We start from the raw sequence: 15,582 nt of genomic DNA on the forward strand, positions 1-15,582 counted from the left end.
CAAACACACAGAAAAGTAGTAGCCTTCGTTACTCCCCTAGCCATCATATGTGGGATCCCAGAGCTCCCTGGGTGGGAAGAAGTCCTCCTGCCATCAGCAGGAGCTGTGTTGGCCTTAGCTGAAACCGAGCAGTTTTCCTCTGTACAAACTGGTACTTTAATTTACAACCCGGAGTTGTGTTTCAGTCTTGTGCTCTCGGGAGAGCTGCTGGAATTGCAGGTGTGCAAGTTAATCAGGCAATAATTGGCTGGTGAGAGAATAACAGGTTTTCTTGCATACGGCTGATTTTAACTCACTTCTAAGACCTCATGTAGAAGGCTGTTGACTGCTGCTGGTTTTGTTACTCTCTGTATTTGCAGGATTTCTAATATCTGTAGGTATTGGTTGTACCTGAGAAGCTTGGTCATGAGAGAATTGAGCAGTCTGGTCCTTATCCCCAGTGTTTTTGGTGACAGTATCTAATCCTAAGGAAATAAGGGGGTTTACTTTAAAATGAAAAAAAAAAAAGGGGGGGTGGGATTTTATTTATATTCTCTTAAAACATTGAGAATTTGACTGCGCTGTTTTTATTCATCTGACATGAATGTCAAAAATGCGATTTGCCATAACATGGTAGAATTGCTGTTCTCTTTAATATCCACTTTATTGTTATCCTTCTTGTGCTACAAGTTGCAGGCAAAATGTTTTGGCCATCCTTTCTTTTGAAATCTTTTTTTATGTTTATTTTCATTCCCCACTACCATTCTTTTTACATTTCTGGGTTTTCAACTGTCTTGCATATTGTCTGTGTTTTCAGGAAACTTTCCAGTTTTCTAATTACTCCTAGAATCTTAGTTTGATCCCCAAAATGGTTACTAATGATTTAGAATGAGGTCACACTTCAGAGGCTTGCAAAGGCCGTTTCGAAAAGTGTCCTCAAACAGCTTCTCTTTCTGTATACCAGCTCTGGAAAGAGATGGGGCAAGGTAGACTGCCACCTCTTGGGTGTGTTTGTGCTTGGTTGCTGGGACCATCCGTGTGGCCGTGACCTTTGAGGATGTATTCTTGTGCAGGTCATAGGCCTTGGCTTTTCCCAGCTCAGCATAGCGAAAGATATACTCTTAAGATCAATCATTGATTGATTACCATCCAAGATATGCCTTGTCTTGGAAGAACCCACTGGTTCTAATGAAGTTTCTTTCATACCTGAGTGTTTGCCCAAGAACTTTCTTAAAACAGAAGTGTGGTATGTTTGGCAGAAATGCAAAGCCTTATAGAGGAAGGAGTTAAAACAGTGAAAACCAAAATGAAACAAAAAACACCCCAAAACAACAACAACAAAAAAATCCCCAAAACCCAATAAAAAAATGCCCCCAAATCTTGCCCATCTCGTGACACCAGCAATGTTGTTCCTGTAACTGTGGTTACTCTGAGTCCTTTCAAATCCTGCCCAGTGCTCTGGACTCCTGGGTTCAGAGATCTGGCATTTTTTCTATAACTGTTCTGAAAGCATCTCTTCACTAGAGGTAGCTTGAGCTATTTTTCTCTGCCTGTCTGTGTTGTAAACTGATCCCTATAGAACTGAATTAATGTATCTGTGCAGTAATAATGCAATACCCCTAGGCTCTCGCACAGAGCTTTTCATGGGTAGAGCTCAAAGCTCATCTCGAGGGAGGTCAGACGTATTGGCTCAGCTTTATAGACAGGATGCTGAAGTGAACGGACTAGCTCAAGGTCACCCAACAGGCCAGCAGCAGATGTAGGAGCAGAACCTGCACCTCCTACGCTGCCTCTGGAGTCTGTCTGTCACGTCGTACTGCTGCAACTTCTGTTTAACACAAATTACAAGCAGCTCCGTAACTGCTGATGCCTGGCTGGATCTTCAACATCCTTTTTTGCTGCGAAGTCATGGATTGGCACTGCTAAAAGAGAGTAACAGGCACATCTGTATAACTGTTATTTGGGGATGCATCGAAAAGCTGATGTTGCTGTCTGTAAAATAGAAATATATTAACTTGGAGTAATGGGATGAGATCCCCAAGAGCATGAATCACGTTAATATCTGTGGCTAATGCTGTGTTACCTATGAGATCCCAGAAGGATTAATTCCAGTTGTAGCTATGGCTCATGTCATGATGGTGATGCTCAGTCTTAGTTTGCTGCAGGTCCCTCTCAAGGCACGAAGTCCTGTGTAAGGGGTGAAGCATGGTGCAGCCCAGGGTTGCTGCACCGTACTGGCGTGGTGCACGGACCTGTGGTGCCTCTGGGCCCCAGAGATGTGCCTTCATTCACATTTTCAACCCCAGCATGTCCCTATTACAGCAGAGACAGGGTCAGGCCCTGGGAAGCCACGCCGACGGTGGCCGCTGCAGCTCCTGCAGCGTGTACGGCTCCGCCTGCCCTTGCTGTGCGGCAGGGAGCGTGGAGAGATAAAAGGGGGCAGGGGCAGCAAGCGTTGCTGTTTCCAATTCTCCTTTACTCCAGTGAAGTGAGATTAGAGAGGTAGGTTAATCGAAAGGTATCAGGAAATCTCGCATCCTGCAAGGAATTCAGGAAGGTTCTAATGACGGATAATCGTGTGAAATCATGTTGTTATAGCTTAACTACATGCGCTGAGGTGCCCCTGTGCTTTTGTGAACTGTAAAGCTCTACAAAGCTTCTGCTCGCGATAAGGGTGTTTGCTTTCCTCATTTGTGTGTCTCCGTATTCTTCTGTCGTACCCGTCCCGCGAGCCCGACTGCGGCTCGCCCCGAGCTGTGCGCAGCAAGCACTCTGCGTTGTTCCTCGGTACTGACAGAGTTATTGTTTCTGAGGAAGAAAAATGAAATGCGTGTTCACTGCATGAAGAATAAGCAAAGATACTAGTATTTAGTAACATGCATTTGCAATCCATCTCCGAAATATCCATTCAGAAATTATTGTGAATTTCAGATCATTTATAAGAATGGATGCTTTGTAGTATGACTTTGCAGTGGCAGAGTATATAAAATTTCACAACCTGTTCTTATTTAGTTGTAAGTCACATTTACTTCAAAGCTTCCTGGATATTGCCTGAATTGCCTTTTTACTAATACAGTGACATCTCTTTATAAATCAGAAGGTTTATGGCCTTGACTCATGCTCTTTTTATTTTCTATCCATCTAAACAACCCACAACTATTTCTAGATAAGTATCCGAATGTTCTTCCTGTCAAATGTGTGCTATCACAAAATATTGTTCAAACAGAACAGGTTTTCCAATGCCTTTCAATTTTTGGTATAAATATATAACCCCAGCAAGTACTACAGGCGTTCTTCCTCCTTCCTCGCTCTTCCTCTCCCAACCTGTAAACTCCATTCAATTCACTTTTGAGCATGGATGGTAAATTACCGTAACGTAGAAATGCAGTGTGAATTGGGGTGCGTTTATGCCGTTGGGACCCCAGTACCTGCAAAATGCCTTTGAGTCTGGCCCGGGGCAGTGACAATATGACTGTACACAGCGGTTGAGACGGGAACGTGGGGTGCTTCTGTGGAAATCTTGAGGCTTTGGTTTATTCTGTCTATGGTAACTGCCATGGTACACCCAGCCTGTCCTCAATACCAGTATATAAAAGTTAGTGGCTTGTTAGCACACTTTTATTGATGTCCTTGGTGGACTAGACCTCCAGGAGTTATATGCTGAGAGAAGTGCTTGTTCATTGATTTCATTAAAATGAAAAGAAATAATATCCTGGAAACTTTTTGATTGTCTTAGCTTTTGCTAAAGCTTGTTATAAACCCTGAATTTTGGGTTTTATTTAAGTTGGCAGTACGTGTCTAACGTCTCCCCTTTCCATAGCTGTCAAAAAGCCCTTTATTTATTAGTGCCTACAATGTAGCTGTTCCTGCGCTTTAGATTTAAAACATGATCTTTGAAAGTGGCAACCAATATAACACTGGGTGTCAGCAGCACATCCATCATGTCAGAGCACTGTTGAGGAAGACAAAAACGATGAGCTGTTATTCTAGCAATATTTACATGTCTCCTTTCTCACACTTAATTTCTATGAAATCCATTGCTGTTTAGTGTCTGTCCAGAGCTCTGCTTCCTGCAGGTGGAAACGGGGGGCCATGTTCAAATTCCGTCGTAGTGCCGAGCAAGGACACTTGCTTTTCTGCAAAAGGAAATTTTGGAGGTTTTGTCTTGACAAAAGTCATGGGTTTTTTGGGTATTAGAAAGTGTGAAAGCATTTAAAAGTCAAACAAAAGTCCTTAAACAACATGAAATCCTTTCCCAAATCTCTTTTCACTTAAATCTTTGACTTAAATAATTTTTCTCTGATGTGTCTAATCAGTTTATTAAGGATCACTGTAAATCTTTTTTTCCCTCCCTGTGTAAAACCTAAGCCCAAGGCAGGATTTCTCCCCTTTACTGTGAATGTGAACTTCTTATTCAGAGGAGCCATCTGATGAGTCATTCTTTCATTCTTCCAGTGGAAATCAATGTCTTATTGTCTTTTTCTGGCATATTTCCTTCTCCCAGGATCTGGGATAAAAAGGATGATAATGTTCTTTTTCCATCACAGATCTGTAGTTCTTAAAGTGAAGTTCCCTTGGAGATGGATGAATTACAGGTAATGATTTTGTTTACTAGTCCTGTAATGCAGCAATAGCTGCATTTACTGGAGCTCTTTTAAAAACTCTGATCGCTATATATTCTTTTCCATCGAAGACCAAACCCAAATCCCACCAAAGTCAGTGGGAAACTACTGATTTCTTCAGACTTGCATTAGCGCTAAAGGCACTGCAGACCGATTCAAGGAAGAGCTTATATCTGAACACCTTTCTTCAGAGCATCTTTAATGTTTTTTCTCTGTTCGCGGAGAAACAGCATTATAGATATCCTCATATTCCTTGGAAAAGCTTAGTTCTTTAGATGGGAGCTGCACCCACAAAAAAACGTGGCCCAGTTCAGCGTCGCAGCACAACTCATGCGCAGCAGAGGCCTTGGGTGGAACCAGGGAGAGGTGATGATGGCGCAATGCTCTCTCTCCAGATACTTGTTGCATTCACAGCAAGCTGGACCCAAATGCTTGGATGCTGGGAAGGGTTGAGTGGTTTCTGCTGCATCTGACTTTATTGCTTTGACTTTACTGTGAACAGAGCAGCCTGCTTGGTGCAGTTGCAAAGCTTTGCAGGGACCTCCTGGCCCAAGTGTCCATCTTCTCCTCTATTTGTAGGTGTTTCTGTGTCTGGCAGCCCCTAAAGTATGATTCTGCCTCTTGGTAGAAGATAAGGTTGTATCTCATGGCTCTCGGATAAATGCGTGAGGTTTAAGAAGTGCACCCTCTCATCTTTGGGTGTTGTGGATAATTTGGGAGCTGGTTACTGAAAACCGGTTGCTGTACCTTGGTTTGATGGATCACCAGATGACCTGGGACACACTAACAAGTGGCAGGCTACACAGAGATAACATTGCTTGCAAAACCAAAATTCTTCTAGTGGAACAAAGGTTAAAAAAAGTGTAAAAATAATAAGATGCATTATTAAATGTGCTGAACAGGAAGGCCTCTCCTTTGCCCTCTCTTAATCTCGTTTTCTAAGGGCGGTTAATGACTGTCTCAAGTTTGCAAGACTGCTGTCCCCTGGGGCGTTCTCCAGAGGAGGATGGCCCTGTTGGTAAAGGAGGTTGCTGGGACTGCCCTAACCACCTCTCTCCTCCCTCCTCTCTTTCTCTTTGTCCGCACCTTGTGCCCGTGACTGGGTGTAACACCGCTCGCCGGTGCTGTCCGTCCTTACTCCCTTGCTCTTCAAAATTTCCTGGTTGCTTTCAATTTGTATTCACATTCATTGAAACATTCTTGGCTTTAGGTCTGTAGCTGTTCTGTATGTCTTCCTGAATATTTAAACCAGAGTAGTTTGGCTTCACATATTGAACGCTATGAGAAATATGGTGTGAATGCTGTAAAGATGTATAAAATTTAGTTTGCTATGATGCACAGTCTACAAAAAAACCTGATATGAGGATAGGGCTGCCAACACACTTTGGCAAACCCTTTAGGGATAAGCTTCACATTTAATGTCCGAGTGTGTTTTGTTAATGACCAGCTTCCAAGGAAGGGCAGAAGCATAAACAAGGTCTTGCAAGGATTTACTTTGGAAAATCTGGGATTCACAGCTCTACATAGAATAAATAACATGGGGAGAGGAAGGGGAGGTCTAACTTCAACAAATATCCTTTAAGCAAATGAAAGCTGTTTGTACCATTCAATGGCAGATGAAGTACTCTTTCTGGACTTGAGGAAAAAGACTGTCATAAATATCTCACCCTTTTTAAAAGGGAAATTACAACTGTCGTCTTGACATTCTTTTTTTTCTTCTTGATAATAGCAGCCACGGTACAGGGAAGCTAACCGGACATTAACTGTGTCTGTTCTCCTTTCTTCACTCTGCCAAAGTTTTAAATGGTTGAGACTGAAATGTCTTACTGTGTCGCTACAACAAGACAGGGTTGGTAGGGTACCAGGCTGTCCCTCTGCAGTTAATGACAAATGAGAATGCCAGGTAACATTAAGGCTAGGGACTGTTTAATAATGACCTTTGTAGATATCTAATATTTCTTGTCCTTTCTGTATTTCTTACTTCTGCCAAAATACAAGCTGGTAGGTAGCAGAACGTGATGACACGCATTTATACATACCTAATCTGATTTTTTTTTTTTTATATATGTTGAAGCTATCTGGTTAGCAATGGAAACTCTGAAGTGAAACTCAGGTCGGTTACATCTTAAGCACTTAGCTTAACTTAAAACACTGGAATTAGGGCTGCATACGTAACCAAAACTGAAAGACACTATCTGTGTTTATCTTCAGGTATCCTAGCATCCTGATGACCTCTGGCAATAAGAAAAGCTCTGCCAACTGAGACAAACCTAGTGATCTGAATAGGAAAATGTCTCAAAGCCACCTCTTTTCTCTCTTTAAGTGCGAGGGAGAAAAATCTGCTAAAAACACTCTAGGTACTTGACAGAATATGAATGCTGAAATGTCAGTGTGTTAAGCTTGCATTACTAACCAGCTTGTGTCATGTATAAATCTGGATTAATATATCCATGGAAACAATTACACACTGTCACAACAGTAATATAGATGGCTTAGCAGTTTTGTTTGAGTTTTTGGATTTGTGGGAAAATTAAAGATCATGCCACTGATGTTCTTTCAGCACTTCTGAAAGCACCCTTTATCTAAAACTGGGTAGCTGCTGCTCTGAAACAGGTTTTCTTTCCTCTACGTTTTTGCTCCTAAAGTATGTGCTTTGAAAGGAAAGATTTTGAATATTTGTATCTTGAAACAGTATGTAAGAACATATAATTTCTTTTTAAGTTACCTTGTTTATTCAGTATTTTGTCCAAATAAGTGTGCCTGGAATGCTCGTGATTGGTTCCCAAGTTCCAGATGGTTTCCTTAATTGCAGGTTTCTGCAATACAGAGATGGACCTTCAGCTTTAATTACCTTTCTACTAGCACATGGTGATTTTTGGTTGGCTAATCTCAGTCACTTCATCTGTCACGGAGTCTGACGTTAGCATTTTGTCATTAGCATTTTGTTCTTTAAGGACAACTTGTTTTTGGTGTCTGTACATAACAGGGAAACTTCATTTTTTTTTGGTAGCTGGTATTTGTCCACCTGACTTTTGTAAGTACCCTGTAACTGTTGCCTTTTGGATCTGGGCCCGTATCGTGGTGGATCTGGACCTCGAGACTGTAGGAGGTGGCAGTAGAAACCCTGGGATACGTGGGCAGGTGGAAGAAGTGAGGGAGAACTTCAAGAATGAGCTTTTAAAGGTAAATTGCTTTCAAGGAGAATTTCATTAAAGCATTTATTTTTTTTAACACCGGTGCCTGGAAAACCATTTGTTTTGATCTGTGGGACCTTATTTAGATTAACAGTTACCCTAAAACCGTAATAACCATTTAAAAAATATTTGTGATCATTCCCATCCTAAGAGTTTGGGAGTAATTGGATTTGTCTGGGCTGCTGTTAGTAAAGTGCTCACCTACAAACACCTGGGACCAGGAGCTCTTAATTGGGTCTCAGCTGGCGTGGTGGAGCCCCGCTTCCCTGTGGCCGCGGGAGCGGGAGGGAGCTGGCATTTGCAGACGGATTAGCTGTCGCTGTTCCAGTTAATGATTTTCTCTTTCCAGCTATGTCCCTGCATTTGTAGTGCTGTAAAAGAACTGCACGGGCAAAAAAAAAAAAAAAAAGTGTAGTCATGTTTTAGCAAGGGGAGAGCCTGGGTTTTTGAACATTCAATGTTTCTTCTCAATGTGCAAACACGCAGGTTGATAATATGGACCGCAAAAGTTTTGGGCCTTGAGGTGGGTCGTAATTCTCTAAAGGGAGATCATGATACAATTGCTGATACAACCTCATTATATCAGTGTGAATGGAACTGCCAAAATACAATTAAAGAAACTGCTTATATTCTCTGTCTTCCAGGCAGGATACAATTATTCATGTCGCTACCACACTTTTTATTTTCTTGGTCACAATTGATTTAATACATTGTTTGGAAAACGTATGTGCTTATTCTCTCAGTGCTGATTTATGACATGATAAGGAAGTGCCAAATTTTTTAGCAATAAAATAGCTCCTGTGCAGCGTGCTATACATGGTCAGCATTTCATCCTCTAGTCCCTGAATACCAGCGGATAGATTGAGAGAATTACTGTTGGCTGCCATTTACTACAGCTGCATTTAATATAGGTGACGTGTGGCACTGCTTTGGCTGATTCCTGGAGTATGGGAAGGCAGAAAAGCTCATTGCAGTTCTGCTCGGTGTTTTGCGGAGGCTCGGACTTCAGACAGCCTGTGGACATGCGTGCTGGCTTTGCTGGGAAAGGAGATGGGCTGTGCGCGTGCGGGGGCCTTGGTGTGGGCTTCACATAGCTCTTCCATCTCCGCTTCGGGTCTGCCCAGGGGATGACGTTCCCTTGCTGGTCCCTAGGCACGTTAATGTAGGGAGGGCCTAATCCAGAACTCATTACAGCCAGTGGGGAGGGGAGTACAGGTTTGGGGAGATTTACTGGTGCATTTCAGTGCTTGTCGGGTAGGTCTAGAAAGTGTCAGTGGAAATGGGTGATCTGAAACAGCAATCAAAAACTTTGCTGTATTGCCCTCTATTATTCTTGTTTCCTATTTATACTTTTAAAGATAATTTTTCTGAAGGGAGGTTTGTTCTGATTAACTAGTAACCATTAGAATGTGGATTTTTGATGAAGTCGAGTCATTATCCAAAATTTGGCGCTTAGTTTTAGAGTTTAATGATGTATCTGCTATATCACATGAACAGATGCATAGCTCTAACACGCGTTAGGTTGACTTCTTAATTTTACAGTTGGTTTTGCTAAAGAGGCCTGAATAACTTATTTACTAGATTCATTTTGACTAAGTTTGATCTGGCTTTTGAATAGAAACTGGAATTAAACTTATGCAGAAAACTAGTACTTTAAAATAAATTAAATGTACTGAATAATGAAGCAAAATGTAATAAAAATATATTTCACATTTTCCTTTAATGTGTCATCTCATGCTGATTTATTAAAGACAGTGTTATCAGCACTTGTGAATTGAACTGATTATTTCTGGTCAAAATACCTTTCCGTAGTCTTTGCGTTCTCAAAGTTAGTTTTTATTAATAGATTACAAAAAGGAAAGAAATTTCTGAATTTGCAAATCCTAGCTGCTCTTTTACTTTGCAAGAATTATACATTAAACTGAACTAGGCTTGGCGGGGGGGGAGGTAAAGAGAATATATTCTTGGAACCTGTTGGAGAGAGAGCTAAAATGTCAAGGCTTGGTTTATTACATACCAGACTCCAGCTCAGATGCTAGACAGTGACTCCTTTACCTCATTTTTTTCATAAACTTTGTCAATAGCATATAGTGCTTGAATATTACCATTTAATTTGTTAAATTACTTTGCTTCAGTAGAGGCATTGATGAATATTTTCGTAACATATTGAAATTGCTATTTATAAAGAAAAATGCATATTTTAGATTTGAAGTATTTTAAATAAAACCAGCTTCTCTTAATAATTGTTGTGGTGGGGGTGAGTCCCTTGAATCGGAAGTAGCAGTCATTAGATCACCAAATTCCGGTCATGATTTGCTCAGCTCCAGAGCATTAAATTGCCCTGCTCTGCTAAACCAGGGCACTTATGCGTATAAAATTAAGCAGCTGTCCAAGTGCTCTGCTGTGCAGTGAACTGATGTTTACTGATGTCATTGCTTTTCGTGGGGGTGCTTTGGGATGGCCGTTGGTTGGGCACAGGGTAGAGCAAACATCTGCCGAGAGGCGTTGGCAGCCCAGCGGGCTGGGGTGGGGGGAGGATCTAAAATCAGCCATCCCCAAAGGGATGGCATAGGGGAGTTTGAGACAGGCACTTCTTGGAGATGCTCCGTGGAAGGGCAAGAGGCAGCAGATGCTTGGGGTAGAGACCCCCCAAGGGCCGTTTCAACCTGAATTATTATTTCAACCTGGTTCTCCTTTCAGTGGTTTTGGATTAGGGCTCTGGTGCTCCCGTCTGTGGGTTTGCAACCGGCTGATGATGCTAGGCCCTGTTACCCCATCACCTCGAACTTCCACGGATGCAAATTCCCTATTTTTCAACCTTCCTATTGTGGTAACTTGTATATTCTGTCTGCGTGCTGCCAAGTACTACTAGAAGTATTGTTAATCCATAAGGATTTATTTAAAGCTATTCTCTCCGAGGTCTGGAGGAAATTTTCTTATCGTTTACCAAGCTGAATGTATAATAACCGCTTGTATCACTTACGGAATTCCCAGTGATATGTATTTCCCAATGGGTTGGCGAATATCGTTGCAAATCAGCTTCCTTTATGAATGGCTTTGTATTGACTGTCACTTCTAGTTTTGCTGGTTTTGTTTAAGAGCGTTGCACAGATAATGGCATTTGGCCCAGAGGAAAGATGCCTCAAAGAGTAATGGGGATTTCTTTAATGAGGATCATTATTATTTGTAATGCACTGACCTGGTCATGAATTAGGTTTCTATTGTGTCCTATAAAACTACAGGGCAAAAGCGGTCTTAATTTTAAAGAATATCCAACCAAAGCATAGGTTAAATATCAACAGAGCTGTCTATCAGAAGAACAAAGCACACTAATAAAATAACTTTTGGGGAACAGGAAGGGAAACAGTTGTTCGTGGTTTAATTAAAGACGCAAAGAAAACAGCTGTTCTGGAGTTGAAGCTGGTTGTGTGCGCTGATGTTTCTCTCTTGTACAGAATCCACATATGACCTTTCGATAGAATACAGTATATCATGGAAGAGAAAATGTCTCATTAAAAGTGAAAGTGCTAGATAGCATCTATTAATCAATGGTATGGAAATTCTTTAGGCCTCAGACTTGGTGTTTAGATGCATCTCTTGGGAATCAATATTGTTTCCAAGTAACTAAAACAAAATCAATAGGAGACATGGATTTCATTTTGGTTACAAATCATTAGTTTCCAGTGTTTCTGAACCTTAAACTGCAAACAAAATCTTTATAAAATTGCCTGTTAAAGAATAAACAGTACTCTGGAAACCTTGATGTGTTATGTCATTTGAGATACAGCACCTTGCAAGCATCTAATTCATTAAGAGCTGCTCCTGTGGTCTTGCAACGCACTGTTATTGCAAATAGGCTGCAGGCAGGATTCTGGTTGAAAATATTCCATCAACGCCTTGGGGGTCTGTAGCAGGAAGAAAACAATCTGAGATTTTTCCCTCACTCCTTCCTGTGTCTTCTCATCCTTCTACTCTTCTTTGGAGAATGCTCTTGTAGAAAATGCTGATGTAAAACACCAGGCTGTCAGCCCTGTTTCAGCCATCGTTCCCTTTTCCCTGGCACTCCCTTCTTGTATAAATCCCTCCCCAAAATGCTGCATCCCATCTGGTATCCTAAAAACCACTAGTGTTACAAAAGTCTTATTGCTTTTGCTTTTGCTTCTGCTTGGAAGAGACAGTTTCTTGTGGTTGTTTTCTTAGAAACAAACAAAAAATCCCTTGAGCAGTGGGGATGTAAAAAGCCAAAGGAGTAACAAAAAGCTACTGCCTTGTGTTACTCCTGGAGACTTAGCTTGGACGACAGTTAAAGCCTAAAGAAAACAAAGTAGTAACAGAGGGTGGGGAGAGCAGAGCACGAACTTCTCTTCAGCGAGCTAAGAAGCCGGTGAGTCATTTCTCCTCAGGGACAGAAACGAGAGCCGTTTGTCACACAAAAATAAGAAAGTGAATTTCGGGACACTGCCTATACTGCACTGCAGCATTACACAGTCCCTGTCCTATGTTGTTTCATTGAATTATTATGCTGGAAAGTTAGCACCCCCCCTGCCCCCAATTGAGCACCTGACTGATATTACTCAGGTGCTCAGGAAAGAATGGGCCTGTTGTGAAATTGTATCCTCGTTAGCTGTAACCTGCAGAACATTCATCCTGCTTCCCATCACAAAAAGCCTAATCAGTGCCCTGGGTTTTCTTCTGTTAGATGATTCACACAGAGATGAAGGCATTGCTGGTTTATCTTGGCTAATGCTTTTTACAATGTTGTGTTCCCCCCATTTCTGAAGTTAGGTTTGTTTCAAAAAAAAAAAAAGGGGGAAAAGAAGAATTAAAACTGGGTGACAGAACTTTCAGTCTTCTGCTACAGAAGGTCAAGAGTGCCTGGCACAGACTTGAATCTTAAAGCGTAAAGGATTTTTCTTGGAAATTCTTACTGGTCTCATATCTGCACACTGTTCTGTTCTTTGCAGTTTTCAAGGTGTGAATCCTCCCTACTCCTTGGTAGTGCTTCCCAGTGAAGCTGAGTAGAAAAAGGAAAAAACCCAAGTCTAACTTCTCCTAGCTGTAACTGTGCTGATATGTTAAAAGTGCAATTAACACAAAACCAGATTTAATACTGAGAGTAACAGAGACTTGCAGCAGGAATGAAACTTCAACAAATCTGTTAAAAGCTATGAAGAGAAGGAGAGGCTGCTGGAGGAAAGAAGTAGAGCCAAAGAAGCTCAGATTGGAGTTGAGTGAATATAGCGATAAAGTATTTGCGAATGTTCTTGTGAACAGAACCTGCTGATTTGATTTGCTGATATTGCATACCATTTTAATCACTTATTCGCAAACATCTGGTTGAGCTAATTCTTATTCACAAGAACAAAACACAGAAGACAAAAGCACCATGGATACTTGCATAGATTTCTGAGGTATTCCCACTAGAAGTGACTTAGTCCTTTTGAAAAGGTTTTTTTTTCTTTTAATTTGCACAAAAGGCTATCAAGCAGTTACACATGTAATGAGGGAGCTCTTGAAAATCACAACCTGTTTGTAGAGCATTCGTGAATTAAAGCAAGGAAAGACTATATATACCGTATATATATATATGGTAGATCATACAAAGAAGGGAAAAAGCGACTCGGGTGTGACTGTCGTGAAGTGACAGCTACGAATAACATGTGGCTACCAGTTTATGAACAGAGATGGCCTGGGGATATTACTACTTTCAGTTTAGTTAAAGATTAATCCAAAGTCTGCAAGAGTTAACTGTTTAATTGCAGACTTTGGGTACCAAGGTATTATATAACTTTTGAGTATCGTATGGTTTGTAATACAGTAATTCCAACTTCTCTAAAGTTGCAGCTATTTCATAGAATCATAGAATCATACAGGTTGGAAAAGACCTCTAAGATCATCGAGTCCAACCATCAACCCAACACACCATGCCCACTAAACCATGTCCCTAAGGGCCTCATCTACACGTCTTTTAAATACCTCCAGGGATGGTGACTCAGCCACTTCCCTGGGCAGCCTGTTCCAAGGCCTGACCACTCTTTCAGTAAAGACATTTCTCCTAATGTCCAATCTAATGTCCAATCTAAATTTGCAACCCTTTGAGAAGCACCACAGATGGGGTACAACATCAGCTTACAGCGGCTTTGTCAGACGGATTCAAAGTGTTTTGGTGGTTTAATGGAGAGTGATGGGCTTTGTGCACGTTCAAGTTTTGTATCTCTTCACTGGCCCAATTTTATGCCAAACCAAATGTTGTTTGCCCTTCCATAGCGGGCAGTGTATAGTAATGCATATTATAGCGATGGTATGTTTCCTCAACAAGTACGAGCTCTTTCTGTTCTCAGAACAGTATACTTTTCTGGTCTTTGGCAGAAATACTAGGCTATGTTATTTTAAATTTTGTCCTTTTTCAGATACACTATGTGGTCTCTAACATCCACCCGAGTCCCTATGAGGCCCAGCTCAGAGGGAGAGGCTTTATTAGGTCAACATCTCTTTCATCTTCTGTTGCCAGTTTTAAAATTTTCCGTGTGAGATGTCATCTGCCGGCTCTCCCCTGAGGCGTGGGAGCCCTGTGCCCCGCAGCAGGGGAAGAACACACCAGTCCTCAAGGAGCTACCTGGGGGAAGGAGGCTACAAGGGCTTGTCCTGTCTGCTCCTTGTCCAGGACGGGATTTGAGCTTATGATGTGGGGCTTCTCTATTTCACACTTTCATTTCTTTCTTGTGTTGAAGTAGATGAAGAAAGGTCTAGAGTCTACATCCTTTTTTAAGGCTTGGGGTTTTTTTCTTCGGTTTTTCCTGGTGTAGCTTTGTCAGTTGGGGCTGTTGCTCTCACCCCATCTCTCAATGGCATTGCTCTGCATGTGCGCAGGAGCAATCATAGGAGAAATTCCTTTTCCTTGGATAGCTCGTAGCTCTCAAAGAACTGCTTTATACCTATATTGTCCAAATTGTTGCTGGCTGGGGTGGTTTGGTTTTCCTAGATCCCGTAGCTAAGCACTGAGAACATAAACAAGGTCTTGGGCATCTCTCTGGGCTCCCTTTGCTTTTACTCTCAGCTCTGTACTCAGTTGTCCTGCCCTGTGGCTGCTGTAGGTTGCTGAGGTTTGTCACTTCGTTTGAGACCGTCAGGCGTGCGGCACTCCTGATGAAATCAACACTAAGTGACTTTTACTCCCCTAAAATGTTAATACACCTGAAAGGAGTTTTCAGTGGATGTGCTTTGATGGATTGGAGGCAGCATTATCCAGGGCTGAATTTGTAGCCTTTGCTGCCCATCTTTCCTCCAGATGAATGCTTTTCTTGCCATTCCCTCCTGCAGGGAGACGGGCCTCTTCCATCCCTGACCGGACGTTTATCTTCTCCAAATCTCGCTCCAAGTTCCACTTTATTCCTGACTCCCATGCCTGAACACCCTGTTCCTCAACTTCTGTAGAAACAAAAGTTGTGGCTTTAGATATCAAACTGCATATTCTAAACTAAAGTTGCACCGCCAGCTTCCAGCCATTGTCCTTCACTTGGTTTATGCCTACTTTCACGTTCTCTGTCTTAATTCTTCCTTAAAATATCAAGGGAGGTGCTAGCTATATATGGGAAACATTAAGTTGCACTTATTGAAACTGAATATCTCAAGTCCAGATCCTGCGAAGATTTTTGTATGTGCTTAATTATACATAGTGGGTGTCTTTCCTGGCTGCAGGGAGCAGAGCTGAATGCATGCATGCGTGCGGGCAGGAGATTGCAGCAATCTTTGTAACACACCATTCAGGATCACCATTTGAGTGTTTA

This window comes from Calonectris borealis, chromosome 13 (genome assembly GCF_964195595.1).
Source record: "Calonectris borealis chromosome 13, bCalBor7.hap1.2, whole genome shotgun sequence".
Taxonomy (NCBI): Eukaryota; Metazoa; Chordata; class Aves; order Procellariiformes; family Procellariidae; genus Calonectris; species Calonectris borealis.